Source organism: Meles meles, chromosome 4 (genome assembly GCF_922984935.1).
Source record: "Meles meles chromosome 4, mMelMel3.1 paternal haplotype, whole genome shotgun sequence".
NCBI lineage: Eukaryota > Metazoa > Chordata > Mammalia > Carnivora > Mustelidae > Meles > Meles meles.
Window position 1 is genome coordinate 115,029,160 of NC_060069.1, and position 23,393 is coordinate 115,052,552.

Genomic DNA, 23,393 nt, shown 5'->3' on the forward strand with positions numbered 1-23,393 from the left:
AAGTAGCTATCTTCTTTCATCAAGCAAACTACATAATTCTTAAATGTCTACTATGATAGGAAAAAAATCCATAAAACCTTATACCTTAGCTATGATCTAGTCTTTGGAGAGAAGACTTGAAATTCTACAAAATGGATAACATATTTTTGAGCTTACCATTCAAAAGTACCCAGATTCTAAAAATGTTGTTACTAGTAGCACCTGGGTAGCTCAGTCAGTTGAGCATCCAACTCTTAGTTTTGCTCAGGTCATGATCTCAGGGTCCTGTGAAGTAATTTCACTGGGTTCCCCACTGGGCTCCCTGCTGCAGAGAGTCTGCTTGTTTCCTCTCTCTCTTCCCCACTCCCTGCTCATGCACTCTCTCTCAAATAAATAAACCTTTAAAAAATAAAAATGTTAGAAATGGAGATAACTGAAAGCAAAAGGATGTGTCCTGACAGACCCCAGATTTGCTCACTGAAACACCTTGAGAATGAACAGATACACAGGGTATCCTGCATTCACCAATTCATCCTGCATTGCCCATCCTAGACCACAGTCATTACTGTAGCCCTCTACCTCTTTGGGAACAGTTTGTGGGTTTTATCATATGAAAGCTAACCAAGGTCAGAAAACATAAAGATCTGAATTGGGATGAGGGCTGCAGACTTATTCACTCAATTTTTAAAAACTTCTAAGTCATTTCCTCCTGAAAATCATCTTCAGGATCTTATTCCTCCAACTCCTTACTAAGGAGAAAACAACCATAATAGAGTAATAAGGCAAATATACACACATGTAGTGTAACACTTGTACACACATGCATGCACTCACATTCATTTAACTACTGGACAAAGATGAATAAAAATATGTGAACAGAAATAATGGTTTCTGTGATATTTACAACAAATTTAGTCACCAAATCATATCAAAAAAGCAGTGATCTGACAATAAAATATGGTAACATCCCAATAAATAGCCTTAGGCAGGTGATCTTTTTCTTTTAATTAGGAAGTTTAGGCTTTAGCAAAATTAGAAAGTACTGCCAGCAGAACACTTAAAAACATTTCTATCCACTGAACCGCTTCAATTTTGTTACCACTCTAAAACTAATTTCCGTTTTTTTAAAAATTTTATTTATTTATTTGATATAGAGAAAGCACAAGTAGGCAGAGCAGCAGACAGAGGGGCTGACAGAGGGAGAGGAGAAGCAGGCTCCCTGCTGAGCAGAGCGCCTGATGTGGGGCTTTATGCGGGCTCAATCCCAGTACCCTGGGATCATGACCTGAGCTGAAGGCAGACGGTTAACCCATGAGTCACCCAGACACCCCTAATTTTTACTTTTTAAGGGTAAAAGGACGATAGTGAATTAAGAACAGGAACAATCCGAGGAGAAAGCAAGTAAGTAGGCTTACTACATGAACTTCTAAATCAGAACTATACATATAGAAACATGAGTTGGCAGGTCAGCCATAATGATAAATTTCATTATTACTTATAGCTGGGATTCTTAAGAAGCACGAACACCATATTCTTAAAGTTTATGAAACATTACATTGATCCTAAAAGTAGAGATACAACATTCTTCACATAAGCTAAATAATTTTCCACATATAGCATTTATGCAGTCAGTGGAGTTAAAGAGGCCTAAATTCACTTTGTCAAACAGATTTAATATTCCGTGAGAACAGAATATAAATTTAGCCCACAGAAAAATGCTATATTATGTCTAAAGAAAATGATCAAGTGACACAGTATTAATACTCACTTTCCACAGGAAACAATAAATATCTGACTTTACCAATAAAGCATTACATCTAGTAGTTCTTAGCTACTAAAGGCTAAGGATAGTCTATATATAAAATAATGGCAAGGATTAGAAAATCAGTGGGGATTCTTCCTCCCCAAAACTATAGCAACGTTTTAGTTCTGAAGACTGATAGGTTTAAATGCCATAAAGCTTTAATCCTAAATCACCTCTAATTTTTTGGCCAGAAAATAAAAAGAAGTCATACACCACAGGACAAAATAGAATTTCAAATATGACAGTTTCCTAACTTTTTATTGTGGCCTTAAAGTTCACTTTAATAGAACAGTGAGCCACTCACTCACTCAGAACTATGTAAGGTATAGGTCATGGATCAATTTAAAGAGAGCAGTACAAAGGTCCAGACCTACTGACTGAAGTTTGTTCGTGCAATTCACCCAGTTTGTGAGCATTGCTGAGAAGTATTGAGCACAGCATTTCTGCAGCTCTTTCTGGAGTTAGCATCAATGGGGGTCTCCATACTCTTTACCGAGATAAGTATAAGTCAATAGCATACTCAGAATTTAAACAAAAGAGAACTTGTAGTAATAATCCATTGAACCCACATGACTTACATGAGTGGGACACTCTGTCCAGGTTAGGAACAAAATCTAATTGGTCTATGATGTCACTCACCTTTCTTCTGACAGTTCTGGACAGTAAGATAAAACAATAAGACTTTGGAGATAGGGTGGTGGGGAGAGTTATGGGAAAGGTTACCAGCTCCTTAGGAGAACCCAGAAGAGATGGTTCCTATCTACCTCTGGATGATGCATGTGATCTACCTCTGGATGTGATACCTCGAAGTGCTGAGGCCATTTTGCTATGAGGGTGATGATGAAACCATCTAGGGGAAAAGTCCAGAGCCACAGAAACCAGAGAAGCAGAGGCAACATGTCATGTCTGGAGCCTGCCTCAAGTTTGGATTTTTTATTGTAAGATGATAAATTTTGCCATTGTTTGAGGCAAAGGGAGTCCAGGTTTTCTGTTGATTATGGCTGGAAGCATCCTAGCTAATGTATCATTTCCTTTTGGTTACTCACATTTTAGACTACTTAGATGACCTGGGGCACTGTTTATAGGACAGTTCTCAATGAAGGCAAACAAATTAAAGTCACCATATCTTGGAAGTTTTTCCAAGATTCAAAGCTATCTTCTTACATTCCATGTTATTCTGTACAAAATTAGAGACTTAACTGGTGCTCTGTGAAAAGTTCCTGAGTTTAAGATGGGGCTACCTTCTTGAAAGTGGCATCATTCCCATAAGAATATTTTCACTCTGAAGCACTTGGAATTGAGACTTCAATAATTTCCGATTTCTCACAGTGGTTCAGTAAAAGTATAGAGGAAGCTTCCTTTAACTCTCTTAGACTATCTCTCTTTACACTGGGCTCCGAAAAGTATGTGTTTGCTTAAACTAAGAAGTAGTAACTAAAAAATCAGGAAAATAATTACATTTGCTATAAATGTAACTAGTAAGTGCCAGTGGATCATAGCCACTCTAGACAGCAGACCTATGTTCCTATTAATATATGGACCTAACAAAGACTAAAACTTAAAATCTGATGCTAAAAATTGAGCTCATATTTGAGACAATGTTTAGATTATTTGACATCTGAAAAATTGCTGGTAGCCAATTAGTACAGTGAACAGTGAAGAAAAATGCTGAGGTAAGCTAAAACTCCATTTCTTAGCATAAGGGAACAAACAAGTAGCTCTAACATATGAATCTGAAATATTTCCTACATAGTTTTCAGCTAGATTTTCACTATTAGACTACATTGTGCTAATATCCAATTCCAATGTTAAAACTGATTAGCTACTATAAGTTTTTGTCTTACCAAAAAACCCTCCAAAACAATATCACCACCACCAAAATACCCAAGGTGCTAAGTAAAATGAATAAAATATTTTAAAATATACATCCTTGAGACAGCAAGTTATTAAGGAATATTCAAAGGTTAAAGACTGAATAAAAGTAAAAACTCAGCAATGAAGTTAAGTAACAGCTATTGCTTTGAGAGCATTTTTTAAAAATTCTGTAAACTTGTATTTTAGTTTTTATGGCATCAGATGGCACAGAGGATGAAGCCCAGAGTCCTCCCAACCCTACATAGAGCTAGATTGCAAAAAGCTAAACCACGAATGTAAAGGTGGCTTAGAAACAAAATCAACCTCTAGGCACTGTAGGGAAAACTGCTTTCCTTGAACTATGGCATTTGGAGTAAGAGGAGAAATAAACTCCACTGAGAATTTATAATAACAAGTTAGCCCATATGAGAATTGGCAGCCCAAACTCATACTAACTGGGTGGTCTAAAACCAAAAAACAAAAACCCTGCATCTAGAGATTCTAGGCTGAAAATACCCCTTGACATCTGGCAAAAAACAAATGTAAATCCTCCCTAGAGGAAGTGACCTTCAACCTAGGGTTCAAAGAATTCCCGCAAATAGAGTTCTAATATATAAGTTCATATTTTAAAATCTGAAAACACATTAAAAAATAATGCACAATAGTGCAATTGCAGGGTCATAGGGAAGCTCTATTTTTAATTTCTTAAGAAATCTCCACACTGTTTTCCAAAGTGGCTATACCAACTTGCATTCCCATCAACAGTGTAAGAGGGGTCCCCTTTCTCCACATCCTTCCCAACATTTGTTGTTTACTGTCTTGTTAATTTTGTCTATTCTAACTGGTGTGAGGTGGTATCTCAATGTGGTTTTGATTTGAATCTCCCGGATGGTTAATGATGATGAACATTTTTTCATGTGTCTGTTAGCCATTCGTATGTCTTCCTTGGAGATGCGTCTGTTCATGTCTTCTGCCCATTTTTGACATGATTATCTGTTTTGTGTGTGTTGAGCTCGAGGAGTTCTTTATAAATCTTGCATATCAGCCCTTTGTTTGTAGTGTCATTTGCAAATATCTTCTCCCATGCCATGGGCTGCCTCTTTGTTTTTTTTTTTAAATTTTATTTATTTATTTGAGAGACAGAGATCACAAGTAGGCAAAGAGGCAGGCAGAGAGAGAGGAGGAAGCAGGCTCCCTGCAGAGCAGAGAGCCTGATGTGGGGCTCAATCCAGGACTCTGGGATCATGACCTGAGCCGAAGGCAGAGGCTTTAAACCACTGAGCTACCCAGGTGCCCCTACCTCTTTGTTTTGTTGACAGTTTCATTTGCTGTGCAGAAGCTTTTGATCTTGAAGTCCCAAAAGTTCTTTTTCACTTTGGTTTCCTTTGCCTTTGGAGACCTATCTTAAAAGACATTGCTGTGGCCGAAGTCAGAGAGGTTACTGCCTATGTTCTCCTCTAGGATTCTGATGGATTCCTGCCTCACGTTGAGATCTTTTATCCATTTCGAGTTTATCTTTGTGTATGGTGTGAGAGAGTGGTTGAGTTTCATTCTTCTACACATAGCCATCCAATTTTCCCAGCACCATTTATTGAAGAGACTGTCTTTTCTCCACTGGATATTTTTTCCTGCTTTGTCGAAGATTATTTGACCATAAAGTTGAGGGTTCATATCTGGGCTCTATCCTCTGTTCCATTGGTCTATGTGTTTGTTTTTGTGCCAGCACCATGCTGTCTTGGTGGTTACAGCTTTGTGGTAAAGTTTAAAATCAGGCAACGTGATGCCCCCAGCTTTCTTTTTCTTTTTCAACATTTCCTTAGCAATTCGGGGTCTCTTCTGGTTCCATACAAATTTTAGGATTGTTTGTTCCAGCTCTTTGAAAAATGCCAGTGGAATTTTGATTGGAATGGCATTGAAAGTATAGATTGCTCTAGGCAGTACAGACATTTTGTATTTGCCCCAAAGATACAGATGTAGTGAAAAGAAGGGCCATGTGTACCCCAATGCTCATAGCAGCAATGGCCACAGTCACCAAACTGTATAAAGAACCAAGATGCCCTTCAATGGACAAATGGATAAAGAGGATATGGTCCATATATATTATGGAGTATTATGTCTCCATCAAAAAGGATGAATACCCAACTTTTGTATCAACATGGTTGGGACTGGAAGAGATTATGCTAAGCGAAATAAGTGAAGCAGAGAGAGTCAATTATCATATGGTTTTGCTTACTTGCGGAACATAAGGAAAAACATGGAGGACATGGAGAGATGCAGAGAACTGAGTTGGGGGAAATTGGAGCGGGAGATGAACCATGAGAGACTGGACTCTGAGAAACAAACTGAGGGTTTTGGAGGGGAGGGGGATGGGGTGTTGGGTGAGCCTGGTGATGGGTATTATGGAGGGCATGTATTGCATGGAGCACTGGTGTGGTACATAAACAATGAATTCTGGAACACTGAAAAGAAATTTAAAAAAATGCACAATGATTGAAAGTCAGAGAAATGACAGCAGAATCAGAGCTGCTGATAAATGATTTCAGATATCTACATTATCAGACAGCATGTAAAACACACTTAATATGTTAAAGATAAAAAAGGGATTGAAATTTCTAGTTAGAAATTTCTGGTTAGAAAAGTAAGACTATAAAAGATTAAACAAATTAGAAAAAAAAAACCCACACTTTGGAAATGAAAAGTATAATTGCATATCAGCAGTGACAATTACTAAACTATAAGAAAAATCTGAAGAAATTACAAAATGGAGCCAGGAGAGCTAAAGAGAGAAAACAACTGAAACAGTAGTTAAGGGATATGACAAACAGTCTAATTAAGACAGTCTAATTAACATGTGTCTCAGTTTTATAAGGTAAAGAAAGAAAAAAAAATTTCAGAAGATATATTTGTCAAGTTAACTTTGGTTAACAATATTCTAGAACTTAAGAAAGACACCAATCCACAGATTCAGGAATCTCAATGAAACCCAGGAAGGACAAAAGAAATCTGCACTTAAGTACAACATAATGAAATTGCAAAATATCAAAGATGAAGGCAAAATAAAAAAGAGCAGCCAGAGAGAATAGGAATGACATAGTAGATCAATGACTGACTTTTCAACATTAACATAGGAAGCCAGAAGTAAGTGGCATAATATCTTCAATGTGCTGACAGAAAACAGTATCAACCTAGAAGTCTCCACTCAGTAAAAATCTTCCTAAGAACAAGGGTAAAATAAAGACATTCAAATAAATAAAAAGAGAGAGTGCACAAAGAGCAGACTTCCACTGAAGGAACTTCAAAAATATGCATTCAGATTGAAGAAAAGTGATCCCAGATGGAAGTGTGGAATAAAAGAAGGGATGATGAGGCAAGAAAGTGGTAAATATGTTGGTGCATTTAAACCAACACTGACTAAAATAACAACAACAGATGATGATAAAATCTTGGAGAATTAAAAAAGAAACTAAAATACAAGACAACGTAAGACAGATAATTTATAAATCAGAACGGTATACTCAGAATTAAAGTGTTCTGTAACGATTTAAGTTTTTGGAGGATTAAAATGCTGATTAACTTTAGACTGATAACTTTAACTTGTGAGGTAGAATTTATAGGGCAATTAATTCCTAACAGAGAGAAATAGTGTGTAACTTCTAAAGTAGAAAGGGAGAAGATAAATAAAAATAAAATTCAAAATAAGCTAAGAAATAAAATAACAACAGTAAAAAAGGTGGTAAAAAATAGGACCATCAGATAAGATGGCAAAAGTAAAATCCAAATAAGTCAATAATCACTGTAATACAACTAAATGGTCATGTTAAAAGACAAAGTGTGTCAGACTGGATCAAAACTATTTTAACAATAGTAATTCCCAACTGCATGCAGTTCATAAGTGACTCACTGGAACATAAGAAAACAGCAAAGCAAAAAAGAGGTTGGAAAAAAGATATCAGGCAACTACTAACCAAAAGAAAGGTTACATAGCTATGTTAGTATGAGACAAAAGGGATTTCAAGGTGGAAAAATCTATAAAGAGTCATTATATAAAATAAAGGAATTCCATTTCTGAGAAATAGTTTGAACTTACATGCATCTGAAAATATGGTCTTAAATATGTAAAGCAAGAATTGACAGAAACATAAAGACAGACTAATCCATCATCACAATGGAAGATTCTAACATATATCTCATAGCCGTTAAATAAATCAAGCAGCTAAAAATCAGTCAGGTTGTAGAAGATTCTAACAACACAATAAGTAAGCTTTATCTAGAGAGCATAGTTCTTAATTCCTACAGAATACGCACTATACTCTCTTCAAGCAGATAGGGAACTTGTAAAAAAAAAAAAAAAACTAACCACCCAGTGAGACCATAAAGCAAAACTTAAAAAACTTCAGGGGCACCTGGGTGGCTCAGTGGGTTAAAGCCTCTGCCTTCGGCTCAGGTCATGATCCCAGGGTCCTGGGATCGAGCCCCACATTGGGCTCTCTGCTCCGTGGGGAGCCTGCTTCCTCCTCTCTCTCTGCCTGCCTCTCTGCCTACTTGTGATTTCTCTCTGTCAAATAAATAAAATATTTAAAAAAAAAAAAAAAACTTAAAAAACTTCAAAAAGTAGGGGCACCTGGGTGGCTCAGCCGTTGGGCATCTGCCTTCGGCTCTGGTCATGATCCCAGGGTCCTGGGATGGAGCCTGCACTTGGCTCCTTGCTCAGTGGGGAGTCTGCTTCTCCCTCTCCCGTTGTCTCTCTCTGTCAAATAAATAAATATCTTTAAAAAAAAAAAATTCAAAAGGTAGATAACATACGGACTGTATTTTCTGACCATAATGTAATGGGTGATAAAAAGATCTCTCCCTCTACCCAAAAATACATGTTTAAAAATTAAGAAACAATTCTAAATAACTCATGAACCCAAGAGAAAGATGAAAGCCCAATAAAATCATGAGGTAGCAGGAAAAAACTACAGTTCCTAGCACAGCTATTCTAAGTAATAAAATTTATGAAATACTGAAACCGACCCAAAGAAAACAATCAGAATTTCTTTTCTTAGAAGATGAAAAACTGGGGCACCTGGGGGGCTCAGCAGGTTAAGCCTCTGCCTTCGGCTCAGGTCATGATCTCAGGGTCCTGGGACTGAACCCCGCATCGAGCCCCGCATTGGGCTCTCTGCTCAGCAGGGAGCCTGCTTCCCCCCTCTCTCTGTCTGTTTCTGCCTACTTGTGATCTCTGTCAAATAAATAAATGAAATCTTAAAAAAAAAAAAAAAGAAAAGAAGATGAAAAAGCGTTTCAACAAAAAGCATTCTGAGAAGATTCTTTTCTCAAGTTTATCATACACAAACAGCAAATAAAACTGCACATGAAGATCCTCCATCCATTTTCAGTAATGGATCATATAGGCACCTCTGCAAAGAACATCATTAAAATGAATGAACAAACAAATCATTCGTTCATTCAGTGATTCATATTCAGAGTGTTGTATATGTGTGTGTGTGTGTGTGTGAAATATAATCAGCCTTGGAAGATCTTTACCCAACTACTGACTTTTTTCTGGGAAGAATCTTTGATAATTACTAGTCAAGTAAATGGCTTAAGAGAGCCATTAGTTGAACAGCCATTCTAATATTTAATAAGACTAAAATAAGGGACACCTGGGTGCCTCAGTCGGTTGGGCGGCTGCCTTCGGCTCAGGTCATGATCACAGGGTCATGAGATCTAGTCCTGCATCAAGCCACCTGCTCAGTGGGAAGTCTGCTTCTCCTTCTGGCTGCTGTTCCCCTTGCTTGTGTGCTCGCTCTCTCTCTCTCTGACAAATAAATAATTAAAATCTAAAAAAAAAAAAAAAAAAAAGACTGAAATAATCTTATTTAATTAAAACATCATGGATCTATTTTATTTTGATGTTCAGAGAAGGTCTTTAAAATGTTTCAGAAGAGGCTGTTCCTCACTTCTCCGAAGATTGTACCTAAAAGAAGCATTATTATATGACAAAATTGGAGCACTCCTGATTCTATTACATATCTATTGTTACATATTACTATATTACTATAATTGAAAAAGAATTAACAATGTCATGATTCATTTATTATTCAGTATATGTTGAATATATTATTCAACTTTCAATATATTATTCAGCTGCTCAAAAACTGCCAACGGCACCTTGTTGTCTGTAACACTGAGTTGAAATCCAAACCACATTGCTTGAATTATAAGACCCATTTATAGTCTGGCCCCATCTTATATGATCACTCTCTCCTCCAGGGCTGCAATGTCTAGCACTTGCACAACTGCCTGTAGAGGGTCACCACTGTTCAACAAGAGATAATCAGTGACCCCATTCAATCCAGGGTTCCTTTGGTCTACCATTCTCCTTCATGGAATTCTTTAAATACCCTTCAAGAGCCAGATGAACTTTAACTTCTGTTATGAAGACCTTCCGGATATTTCTAAGCCTAACATACTTGTACCAAATGCAGCATCCCAACTCAATTGCTTTTAGGCTTTTGTTCATTTGTTTATCTACCCATCAAAATCTGGGTAGGGTCATGCTTTATACTCTCTTCCTCCCTTGCCATGAACTCAGCATAGTAATAAACAGACATAGAAGGTGCTCAAACAATAGTTGCTGAATGCCTCTTGAAAGAATATAGTAGATGCAGTCTAGGCCTAACTCTTGTATAACTATAAATCACCAAAGACAGACAGACAGACAGACAGACACACACACACACACTATTACCTTTAAAAATTCCAACTTCTTTAATTAAGAAGAGAAAATATTGTATCTTTTTTACCTACTTAATTACATTGCAATAAATAAATATTATGAACAAAGGTTTTTTTTCTTCCAAGAATTTTAATAATATTTTCTCATTTGCACTACCTAATTGAAGAATACAGCCTTTTTATCTTCTTAAGAGCATAAATGTTTTTAAATGTACAAGTGGAAGCCATGCATCAATGCCAATCACCCTCCCACCATCCATATATTGGCATAAATGAATATTGATAATCATTGTGCACAAAAAGTGCTATTAGTTATTGAGGTCACCGTGACTAGATGAAAAGATATTCCACTTAGCCTTTGGGGAACAGATTCCCATTCCTGACCTAACAGCTGAGTTCCACTGTTTTTCATTTCCTCTTGTAATTGTTGGTGAGTGTACATAAAAAGTCTGCATATGTACATGTGCAATGTGTGTGTGTGTGTGCGTGTGTTGAGCAGGGAGGAGGAAAGAAAGAAAAAGAGAGTTAGACATCCGTTCCATAGGTTTTTAATAAATGGCAGCCATAGAGGACAAGTGGATGTATGGATAGGTGGATGCATACATGCATGCATGGATGGAGACTGTTTTTAACCAAAAGTCAGCCCTCTCTGAGGTGAAGTGAGACCTAAACCACTTTCCTATTTTAAGTCTATTATATATTTAGAATAAGGAAGAAATGCCAAATATAAGTTTATGAACTCCTGCTAAATTTTAAACCCTTGCATTTAATAAAGAACTCTTATTAATTTCTGCAAAAAAGGTGATGAAATTTAACTGGGTTATTTATAAGATATACTTGAAAATTAATTTATAGCACACTGCAAATGGCACAGTATAATAATGACACAAATTAGCAATCAATCATATGATAAACCTGTACTCTATCAACCTTATCAGAGTACATCAACACTTGAATACAAATCTCAGATTCTAAATTTGAGGTCACTGAGCATCAGCATCAGTGATTCTCGAGTTTCCCAGTGCTAATAAATGGGTTGAGACTTAGACATACTGGCATCATTAGGGCAGTAGCCATTTGGAGTAATTTAAAGTTGATTCTGCATATTTTAAAACTCAACTGGAGCAGTAGTCATTAGAACTGATTATGTTTGAAAAGCAATCACTGTTATTTTAAGTTATGATTTGCCAAGAAGCCACTGTTAGCCATAGCTCATTGCTTGAGAAGGAACGCTGCTCTTGAAGTTTTTATTCCTTGAGTCTGTGGGTTGTCAGAGCAGTATCATGATAAAGTTTTCCCCTTTGGATGGTTAAATATACTCCAAGGGGAAATTTCCTTAGCAAATAATATTTGTGGTCAAGGGAATTAAAGAAACTTGATTAAATGAAAGAAAGAATAGTTTCTAGATTAAGTTTAATTAGTATTCACTTGATTTAAAAGCACAAGGACATAATCTATCACTGTAAATTGTATCCTATAGCATCTTGCACATGCATTTGTCTCAGAGGAACTGTGAAATAAATGGCACATAAAATGAATCAAAAGCTAATAGTCAATGAATGGAAGTAGTCAGGTAATGAGAATGATCATTACCTCTTTCTCCTGCTGGATCCAAAACAGTCTCTTCTATTCAGGTTTATGGAGTATCTACTCTGTGGGGAGTATTATTGTTTCAGCCCTCATACAAAAATCTCCAAAAGCAGGAAGGAGGTTTGAGATATCAAGGCAGAGGGCATGGCACAGTGATTGGCACATGGTAGGCTCTCAATAAATGGCAGCAATTCCTTTCCTTTCCCTTCCCATTCCCTGGATCTTCTTTAAATAAATGGCATATTTAAGCTCTGAAACTTAAATCTGAGGATTGAGAATATATTTGATGAAAGTCTTAAATTTATATCATAATCTAAAAAGATAAAGAATGTACAGATTCAGAAGTTGGCAATAAATTTAAGAAGCTTAAAACACTGTATGATAGGATTTTACATGATCCCTTCAATGTGGTTTCTATTAATGTTATTGTTGTTTTAATGTTTATAGTGGCATAAACAAATAGAGAGGCAGAGAGGGAGAGAAGGAGGGAGGGAGGGAGGAGGGAGGGACGGAAGGAAGGGAGGAAGACAGGCAGGCGAGGGAAGCTGGGAAGGAGGGAAGAGGAAGAGAGAGAAAAAACTGTACAAAGCAGAAATACTTTAGAGTTCTGTAGTAGAAAAGGCACCATACTCTGGCCTGAGCTCTGCCCCATCTGTGTATCGTGAAATAGAATACTGCACAGTGTGGCTTTCATTTATATGAACTATAAGATGAGGTGGCTGACCAGATTTTCTCCAAGATCTATTCTCACTCTACCAACCCATAGTGCAAGCCCAGTGAACTAGGCAGTAGATAAGAGAAGTACAAAGTTCTATGTCTCTGTGTTATAGTGTTTATCCCCTAAGTTCAAATCCTATACAAGACACTGAATATGATTTCTACCAGTTTTTTGCTGAAGTGAGTCTACAGTTCAAACCCTGGTACCACTATTTACTTGCTCTGTGACACTGGACAGGTTACTTAATCTCTCTCTTCCTCAGTTATCTATCCTTCAGAGTCATTATGCGGATCAAAGTTGATATTATATGTAAAACATATATTATATAGCATCTATTAAACATTAAATGTGCCATCTACTATTGTTATTATAACAAAGATGTAATACAAACAAAACCAGCAGAGGATAGAAGGGATTAACTTTCATTACAGAGGCAATACATGAGGAAAATACTTTGGTATGTAGTTGGTCATTAGGAGACTGGTGATCAGTAAGCTCAATGACACAGTAGTCTGATATGGTCACCAGAAAGTGCTAAGAAAACACAAAAGACTTTACACAGTCTGTAAAAGGGAAGATAATCCCAATATACTGAAATAATTTGTTCATTCTGAGCACCAAACTTTTAGAAAGAGAGTATGAAAAGACTCAAATTATAAAAATAGGAACAGTCTAAGATTTAGGACAAATTGTCTTCAAATATTTAAAACACTCTCATGTCAGAGCAATTTATTTATTTAGTATGACTAAAGTCATACTTTAAATAAAGTATTTATTCAGTATGACTCTCTGGAAAGACCAAGAATAGTCAGTAGCAGTTAGAGGACGGCAGTTTTCAGTATGGAATGAAATGGATTTGTTGGGGAAGTAAAAAATCCCTGGAGCTATTCAGTGCTGACTAATGACAACTGGATGTGCAAACACCAACTCCTGGAAAAAAAGCAGTTCTCACTCAAGAGAGAATTCAATCTAAGGGTGAACACAAGACGTTCGACTTCCCTTCCACCTGCATTTCATGATGTAAATGTCTAGTAACATAAATTTTAATAGCATTTCTCATGTACAGAATGGGCCCTGGCATGAATGCAAGATAACGGTGTTAAATGAGAGCACGAATTAATATTAAAAATTCAGATCTTTCCATTACATTTTTGTCTGGAGTTGTCAAAGCACGGTCAATCTTAATCGCTTGAGTTGATTATCAGTCATACGTAAATCTTCAATTTGAAAGAAATGCAACAAAAATACTGTATTTTTTACCCATAAAGTGGATAACAAGCTCATTAAGGCTCCAAATTATTTCTGTAGTATAAACCTAAGTAAATTATTCTAATATTAATTATAATTTCAGGCATATTCTGACAGTTCTAATGACATTGTTTAATTAAGACAGTTTTGATTTTTCATGTTTCCTAAAAGAGATATGCAGATCTATAAAACATAGTTGGCTGGGTTACCAATTTACTTTTTTTTTTTTTTTTTAAAGATTTTATTTATTTATTTGACAGATAGAGATCACAAGTAGGGAGAGAGGCAGGCAGAGAGAGAGAGAGAGAGAGGAGGAAGCAGGCTCCCCGCCAAGCAGAGAGCCCGACGCGGGACTCGATCCCAGGACCCCGAGATCATGACCCGAGCTGAAGGCAGCAGCTTAAACCACTGAGCCACCCAGGCGCCCCACCAATTTACTTTTGACCTCAGGACAAGTCCTTAAACCTCTCTGAGGTCCAATTATCTCATCTATTTAAAAAGGGAGAAGAAAGGATGGCAATAAGTAAATTAAGTATTTTCTAAGGCCTTTTACACTCTAAAATGTGCTTTTATGAAATGATCATCCTTCAAAATAAAACTCAAAGCATAGTTTTTATTTCTTTATTGGTTCATCATTTTCCCCATATATTCCCATTATTTAACCATAATACAGGGAATTGAAGCATTTAGTTTATAACACCACCAGTGACCGTTCTATGAGAGTTTTATTCTGTCCTTCTGGGGTTTGGGAGAAATTACTTGACTGAGGGAGGGGATTTTACAGCTAGAAGCCATCTTCACATCAAACAATAATTAACTGTAAATAATGGACAAAGCAGGTTTGGGGACAGGAAGGGAGAGTGTAAAATGTCTTTTTCATAAATATAATCTTGGAATGAACCATTTACTCTAACTTTACTTCCTAACTGCTTTATTTCCTCAGGCCTTCTAGACCCACTTCAATGAGTTTATATTAAAAGCTAATCCTCCTGTGTTGCGATACTTGAGTTTCCAATGATGAAAGAGAAACATAAAGTCAACCCACCAATCTGCTTTTCACCTTTAGCTAACTATTCCAATGACATCCTAAACTATACCAGTAACTCCCCCAAAATAGAACCTGCTCAAAAACCTGTATTTAGAATCCATAGGTCTTTCTTTAGAAATATTTAGCCTGAAATCATCCTCAATTATATTCCGTGGGATTATTTTCTTTAAAAATCAACTACTTAAAAAAAATGGGGTACAAACCATTAGACAAGGTCCCTTTAAAGAGGGACTGGGCAAAGTGCTGAGAACAATCTGTACTGGCAAGGGACAAAAAAGATGACCTAATAGGTATTTTCTGTCTCTAATTTCTGTGATTCGAGGATTTTTTTACTGCTGCAGTAATACTTGTGAGTTTAACAGTTTCTCAAAACTATTATTAGTTACCAAGGAAACGCAAAATGTTTGCAGAAATAAATAAGCACATGGACTGGACCTAAATAGCACGCTTTTCCAGTTCCCTACTTAATAATCTTATAGTGGCGTCATATTATCAATTCTACATTCTCTCCAAGTCACCTACTGGCATGCTCACTGGAGTCCCACAGCCAAGTCATAGCATCCATGTAAACCAAGAACAGGAGGTTCCTGGATTAACAGAAGAGTCTCTATTAAATGTAGGCTTTGCTGCTTCACTTGTGGAGGAACAAAAGTTATAGCACTGTCAGAGGGACAGCAGGCAGTGGCTGGCTTTCTGGCCACCATTTCTTGGGACGATATGCAAATATATGCTTTTAAATGACCTACTGTCTACAGAAAAGCAATGAACATGATTAAAATATATAAAAATAAAAAAACAAAAGATACATATATAGGCCATAGTGGGAAAACACAGATGTTTTATAAATGTTTATAAAGAGTAAAAGGGAACATAGTGCAGCTGACCCTTAAACAAATGTGGGGATTAGGAGCACCAAATCCTGTGCAGTCAAAAATCTGCATATAACTTTGTCTCCCCAAAACTTAATTATTAATAACCTACCATTGAACAGAAGCCTTACTAATAACATAATTAACACATATTTTGTAATACATATTATATATTATAATCTTGTGATAAAGTATGCTAAAGAAAAATATATTATTAATAAAATCATAAGGAAAATACACTTATAGTACTGCACTGTAAAAAAGTCTGTATATATGTGGACCCATGCAGTTCAAGCCCGTTTAAAGGGTCAATTGTACATCTAATTGTTAATAGTTGGCAGTATTCATCAGGTAGGACTAGATATAAAATGTCTTTTCTACTTTTCTGCATTTTGCAAATTATCATGGACACTGAACTGTTCTATAATTCATTTTCAAAGCCACAAAAAATCATCTAATTAACAGTTTTCCCATTCATTAGTATTACTACTGTATTACTATTGACACTCACTGTAATGAGCCCGAGTTTGCTCTCAAGAGTATTAGTCCCTGTTGTAAAACCAAAGTCAGCTGAAGTATGAATAGGAATAGCTGAAGGGCTTCTGGAAACTTCAAGGACTACAGAGGACAGGAGATTTGGGTTGCAGATAAGAGCAAGTGGGTCTCTATGAAATCTCGGTTCACTGTAACCCATTAACTACTGGTGAAAGGCTCTATCTAGGTGCACAGTGCAAGTGTTGTGCTGCCTAGAGATACGGTAGATTTTGTGTGGGCACTTGTTTTTTTAAAAGATTATTTATTTATTTGACAGAAAGAGAGTGAGAGAGAGTGAGTGAGAGAGAGAGAGAGAGAGAGCAGAAGTAGGGGGAGTGGCAGGCAGAGGGAGAGATGGAGAAGCAGGCTCCCTGCTGAGCAGGGAGCCCGATGACATGGGGCTCAATCTCAGGACCATGGGATCATGACCCAAGCCAAAGGTAGATGCTCAACCAACTGAGACACCCAGGTGCCCCTTGTGGGGGCACTTATGTGTACAAAACTAGGCAGAAGACACCTGGGCAATAGAAGAGTGAAGGAACAAGTTAGAAAACTGATCCTTCAGGGTACCTGGCTAGCTCAGTGGGTAAACTGTGTGACTCTTAATCTCAGGGTTGTGATTTCAAGCCCTAGGTTGGGCATGGAGCCTACTTTAAAAATAAAATAAAATAAAATGCTATTTAAAAAAAAGGAAAAAAGGAAAGCGATTGTTTTTGGCATGGAGAGAAGGTACTTTTGCCCTGAGACTTCCCTTTTGGCTCTACATTCTACAGCTGCCCACCTGTGGTGTTCAGTCCCTTCCTCTTAAGTTGTATAGCCACAAAGGAGAGATCAGCACTGGATACATGGCAGGCTAGCCTGATGCTCACAGTCAACGCTGCTTTCGAAGAAGTCTGCCAGTGAGGTATTAGAATGTTCCCTGAGGTGGAATACTACAATGCCAAAGACTCACACTAGGGCTAATCCAACTGCAGCCTAAGGTAATATGAAACTAAATAACCTTTTCCCATGTCATCGGGGATCTGCCCCCACTATGCTCAGCTTCTCATATAGGTCTATGCCTGTGATAAGAATTGTTTTCCTTTGTGTATTACGGTGTTTCCACATACACTATTTTATAGAGGCAAAGGAGCAAACATATCACATTCAAAGTAAGTGTTACTATACCATAAATCCCAACAGAGTTTCCAGGGAGCAGTGTACATCACCCCTTAACTGATGAAAGAAGCAGTAGTTAAAATTGTGGGTAGCTGGGAAGAAAGGTGTAGTTAATTATGAATACTGCTTCTCCTGCACTTACCTGGATGATGAAAAGACTTCACCAGCCACAAGAAGAAACAAAGGCAAGGAGACAGGACATGAAAGAAAGGAATAGTTACGTTACAAAGAGAAACTGGCTTTGACATGCTTAGTAACATGTTGATGGTATTTTTAAACAGTTAAATGACAATACTGTGCACATTGCTAATAACATCGGTTGTTGTGGTCAATGTATTGAACTCCTGGCATTAGCTTGAACCATGGGAAATTGCTGATATTCAACTGTTTTTGACTATCTAACAAGAGTGATTCCTATGGTTCAATTAAACTGATATATTCTAGTTTCCACCCTTGTTGCCTACAAACCCTTCTTCCTCATTAGAAAGCAATTAGATTGGTAGAAAAATTCCTTTGAATCATTTCCAAATATCAACCTAAAGCTACTACTGATTTAAATTAAAATTAAATTTAAATTACTCATTATAGAGAAGACTTAAATTTGTAGTTATACTTATTTGTAGGAAATTTTGGATTATAAAATAAGAACAGTCATATAGCAATTGGACAATAAAATTTTCAGTAAAAAAGTAAGTAAAATTTTCTCAGCCAAGACTGAGGCACAGCAGTCATAATTCCATTCTTTTGATAAGTATATGTCAGAAGCCAAGAAAACAAAAATTACATCTCAAAGAGAACGTTCGTAGGAAGGGAGAAGGAAATAAAAGTCTACTTGAGGACGCCTGTGGCCAGTAGAACATAATAACAATGGCTGGTTGGAGTTTCCAATACAAAACACAGAGTGCTCTTTCTTGTGTCAGATAAAGATCCCCCCTGCTTAAGACCCTTGACTTTCAGCTGTCAGAAGACTGTCATAATATTCTAATTTTATTAGATCAAAACATGTTGCCAACATCCTCAAAAAAGCTGTCTTAGTCAATATACAAATCCATGATGTCTCCAATGTGAATAACTTCCCTAGGGTTATTCAGCACATAATCAGGGTGGCTCTGGTGGGTGGCCTGCAAAGGTCAGTCTTGGTTTTCCTGGTGTAACATTCAGTCTAGAAAATAAAAATAGAAACTTCTGAACTAAATCCAAGCATTTCTTTACTAACACTTCTGAGAGATTCTGAGCAAACCATTAAGAGACAACTAAGGCTGTATACATAAACACTGGTTCAAATCACTACATTTGTTACTTTATTAGCAATATGACCTTGATCAAGCCATCTTACCCTTCCAAATGTGTTTCTTCATCTGAAAAGTATGACTAATACCACGTTACAATGATAGAGTACTTGTAGAACACTAAGCACCCATGACTAGCATGAACTAAAAAGCTCAACAAATGTTATTATTGGTTCCTGAAGAGTGGTATACACCATGATCTCAGTCAGAATGCTGAGTCATAGCTGGGTCAGAGATCACTGCTTCAGGGAGTAAGGCAACACTAGGAAAGGCACACAAGGAGTAAGGAGTTCTAATCCTCATTTCTCTTGCTTCAAAACCCTAGACAAGGATTGTATCCACTTAACTTCCCTGTTCTTCAGCTACTGCAGTTAAACAAAAGGAGGAAATAATGTGGCACAGTTTGCAGGGGAAGTGGGAAATCAAAAATACGGAAGTAAATGCAAAGCATGAGTACAAAAATGTGGGAAAGAAAAGAGTCCAATGTTGGGAAATCTCTATACCTATAAGAGGGGAAAGGAGGCAAAACCAGTTACAAAAATGCTGGCTTTAGGTAAAGATACTTTGTTACCAGTTTGAAGCTGATATACAGGAGTTTATGCAACTTTCATCACAATCGTTTTATCTCATTTGTAATGAATCAAATCTAGCATACAAATCTCAAAAACATGTTTAATAAGTAAAGGGCAAGTACAGGAGACTAAAAAGATTCAAATACCCTTCACAACTATAAGGTAGAATAACAAAACTAAAAAACTAATATCTAAAATGTTAAAAAAAAGTATAAAGCAAATATTAAATTTTAACCTCAGTTGAGGGGTATAGTCATTGGCTTCTCAAAATGGTATATATATAAAAAGCAGAAATTTAACAGGCTTCTTAGTAGAGAATGATCTAGAAGGCCTATCAAAGTGAGCCCACAGTTTAGAAAAGATGACACACGTTTTTGTGCCCCATATCTTTTTTTCACCATTTTCACTAACTACATATTCTCTGCAACCAGCCTTCCTTTACTCCAAACTAAGGAAAAGAAACAAAACTATTTTCATTATTCCTGTTTGACAAAAAAAAAAGGAAACAGTAATTCTATAAACCTATGTACATCATAATAGGAAGCAATCCTATCTTAATGTTTATTTTTAAAGAGTTAAGTAGACTTAAGTCACTAAAACTACTCAATTCATTTGAAGCTTGCAAATAAGGCAGCCATAACCCTAATTTACTAAGCAGATTCACCTAGTTGGCTAGAACTTCAGAGATTACTTCTCTTATTAATGTGCAAAATAATTAGGAGGCTAGTTCTCATTTCCCAGAAAAAGAATTTATAAATCTGCCCCATACTAGAGGTTTAATTCAGTCATATTTGATCAGTTTCTTTTTTCTTCTCATGTCTTTGCTGGTAGACGAGAAAAAATGGATTAAAACTGGTCCTCAAGTTCTATTTTTATACTTTATCTTGAAAGTATAGCACAAAACATTTATTTTTTTAATAAAACTTTCCCTGACAAATAAACATTAGTTTGAACTACTTTCGTTAAAACACAGGCATGCAGAAATGAAGAACTAGGAGGTTTTTTCAGGAAAAACACTGAAAAAAATCAGATTCATCTGGCCTTCCCATCATCACTTGAAGAATTGTTTGGTAGTTACATCATCAGGAAATAAAATACTATCCTCTGAGGACCCCTACTCTTTACAAAAAGGAAAGAGGAGGTTTGAAGTCTAAATCACCCCCGGGATATCTCAAAAAAAAAAAAAAAAAAAAATCCAAAAACCAAAAAAAAAGCTTCTGGCTCCCTCTCTCGCCTCCCCCCAGCAACCAAAAAAAAACACAAATGTAACAACAATGTATTTACAAAAGTTTAAACAGGAATACAGGATGTGCATTTAAGAATCTGAAGCAATAGCAGGAGTTTTAAAGCCCTAGAGGGGAAAAAAGTTACTAACGGATGGACCATGACCCCCAGTGGCTTGGTTAGCCAGGCAGGAGGGCGCCGGCGTCCCGGCCCGCCGCCCATTCCCTCTCCGCAGGGAGCCGGGGACCGACAGTCAGTTCACACGGTCCGAACGTCGGCGGACCTGGGGCGCATTGCCGCTGCTGCGCCGTCACCGCCGTCGCCGCGGATCTGGCTGTCACCGGCGCCCCCGCCGCCTGCGCCGCACACGCGGAGCGCCTTATAAGGCAGCGCAGTGACGTAACGCCCTTAGGCCGGGCGCGCTCAGCGCCCCGCTCGCATTGTTCGGGCGACTCCCGGAGCGCGCACAGCCCGCTCGCCGCGCCGCGAGAGTGCGGCCCCCTTCGGCCCCCGCCCGGCCCCGGCGCAGGCAGCTCAGGTAAGCCCAGGAGAGCCGCTCAGCTCCAGCAAGGGGCACTGCTGTCAGAAAGCCAGGTGGACTGTAGGTGTCTTTTAAAGTTATCAGCATCACGAACTGCAGACAGGTTCGAAAAGCGCGTCCAATGAACCCGAGGTTCAAAACCTTTTCAACTCACACAAAACTTAAAAAGTTTACTCTGATAGAAGAGATTTTGGACTTGATTTTAAATGATGAGTGCTGGGGGATGACTATATATTACATGCTCTCTCCAAGTGAGCCACAACTGAATCCTGCCTGTGTTTAGAAATCTTTGGGAAAGGGTGGTGGGAGGGATATATTGTAATACCACAACTAAATCTAATCTAATCTCTCCTCGGACTTGAATTCCCTTATGTCTTAGAAGAGCAAAGTGCCAAACTACCACATGGTAGTGGATTTATTAGAGCCTATTCTCACCCCCTCCCCCTTTGTGAATTTGCATATAAAAGACTAGAAGTCACTGTTAGAAATATATCTTGAAATTAGGATGAATGTAACATAAAAAGCTAAGCGCTTTTTAAGCTTCAAAAAAATCCTACAAACTCTAATCTGTCTTAAAAAGCATTTGTCAATCTGTACAGGGACATAACTCTCATAATTTTGAGTTCCAACTTTTATTTCAATCAGTGAATAAATAACACACAGCACTGAAAATTAAAGATAATGCTAGTTTCTCTAGAGTAATATTTTGGATAATAGTTGTTATGTAGAAATGCTCATTTAAAAGGTAAAGCCTGTAGAAGAATTTTGTTGATCAGTGGCATTCTGAACTTTAAGTTCTATCTAACTTTAAGTTCTATCTAGCCTGAACAGGCTATTTGCTATAAATGAACACTTAACCATATGATATTGAACACCTGGATGAACATCTGCATATTTTACTTTACTTTTCAGAATAAAAATTAGCAGAAGAGTTAATAAAGAAAATATGCTATGTCACATTAAAACATTGGAATAGGAGATGAAAAAATCATTTATCACTCAAACTTTATTTGCTCTGAACATATACTGTAAAATAAAACTTAAGAAATGTATCACTATTATTTCCCTTTTTAAATAGCCTCTATATTTTATTTGTCACTTGAAACAGCATTTTCTATATGCCCCAAATTTGGAATTTATCTGTGTTTCTAGTAATTCTTGTGGTTGAGTATTTTAAAACATATAATATTGGTGCCTATTACTTCTGCTTCATAGGAGTTTTGTGTTTGCTAATTTTGTTTGGAGCAATGCAAGATTTTGGTTTCGGTATTCTAAAAGAAAAATTGTATGTTATTTGGTCTGAAGATAGGCTATATAAACTGCAGGTCAGTACAGAAAAGGAGGATTTCCCTAAAACTATTATTTCAAATCTAGGGACGCCTACCATAATGAGAAGAAAGAGTGGCCAACACCCAGGTCACTGTGAAGTACGAAATATGCAACAGAAAGGTTGTTTATTTGATATAGGCTGTAATTGGAAATGGAAAAATTCTTGCTTTGGTAAAAACGTATTCCACTCTTTGGAACTGATGGGAGAGGAGGGAAACAAAAACTACCAATTATTGTTTCAGTTATACCCAGAGTGCCATCTGTACCATAAACTATAGCTCAACTGTTGAAAATCATAACCTCTATTAAATCTTTAACAGCTGTGTTTCCCAGGGTCTGCACTTTATTTTTTTTAAATAGGCAAGCATAATTTTTTTAAATCTTTAAATGACACACTTCAATATTCCACACTTTCTTTCCATTTATTAACTATAAAGCATGGCTCAAAGAACAAATCACCCATTAAGACCCTTTTAAAACTGAAAGTTAAACAAAATTTATCGTGGATACATTATCACACAGTGGGCTCTCTAAATAAGCATTAGTCCTTCGGACAATCTATATGATAGAAAAAAACGTTTTAGGTAGAATGAATATAAATTTTTACATTTCCAAATGAAGCACATAGTAATTTTATGCTCAATAAATTTATTTGTCCTTTTATGGCAATTAAACTTCAATGTGAAGCAACGGTATTTTTGTGATATTTTCCTAATGCTGTGATGAAGTCTATAGGAAGAGCCAAAATGAAAACACAAATCAACCTCTGAACTTCTTAGTTTTCAAGTCCAGTAGCAATTCCCATAAATTTACTTTCTCAAAAGACTGTGAATTTTGTTTTAGGGTTCTTTGCTGCCCCCCCCCCAAAGTGACTGGTAATAAATGGATTTTGAGGTGAAAAGTGAAAATGGAA

General features: G+C 37.0%; 2 protein-coding genes across 4 annotated transcripts in view; one reads left to right on the forward strand and one right to left on the reverse strand.

The window, feature by feature from the left end:
* Window positions 1-23,393, reverse strand: part of CMSS1 (cms1 ribosomal small subunit homolog) — a 384,493-nt gene that overhangs the window by 303,863 nt on the left and 57,237 nt on the right. The window contains exon 2 of one of the 3 annotated variants that reach the window (XM_046002292.1): window positions 17,668-17,683. The exons of the other annotated variants lie outside the window; for them this stretch is intronic. The gene's annotated coding sequence lies outside the window, so the exon portion shown is untranslated. The remainder of the gene's footprint in view (window positions 1-17,667; window positions 17,684-23,393) is intronic. 3 annotated transcript variants of the gene reach the window in all.
* FILIP1L (filamin A interacting protein 1 like) overlaps window positions 21,039-23,393 on the forward strand; it is a 52,972-nt gene continuing 50,617 nt past the window's right edge. Inside the window, exon 1 of the mRNA XM_046002286.1 lies at window positions 21,039-21,148. The gene's annotated coding sequence lies outside the window, so the exon portion shown is untranslated. The remainder of the gene's footprint in view (window positions 21,149-23,393) is intronic.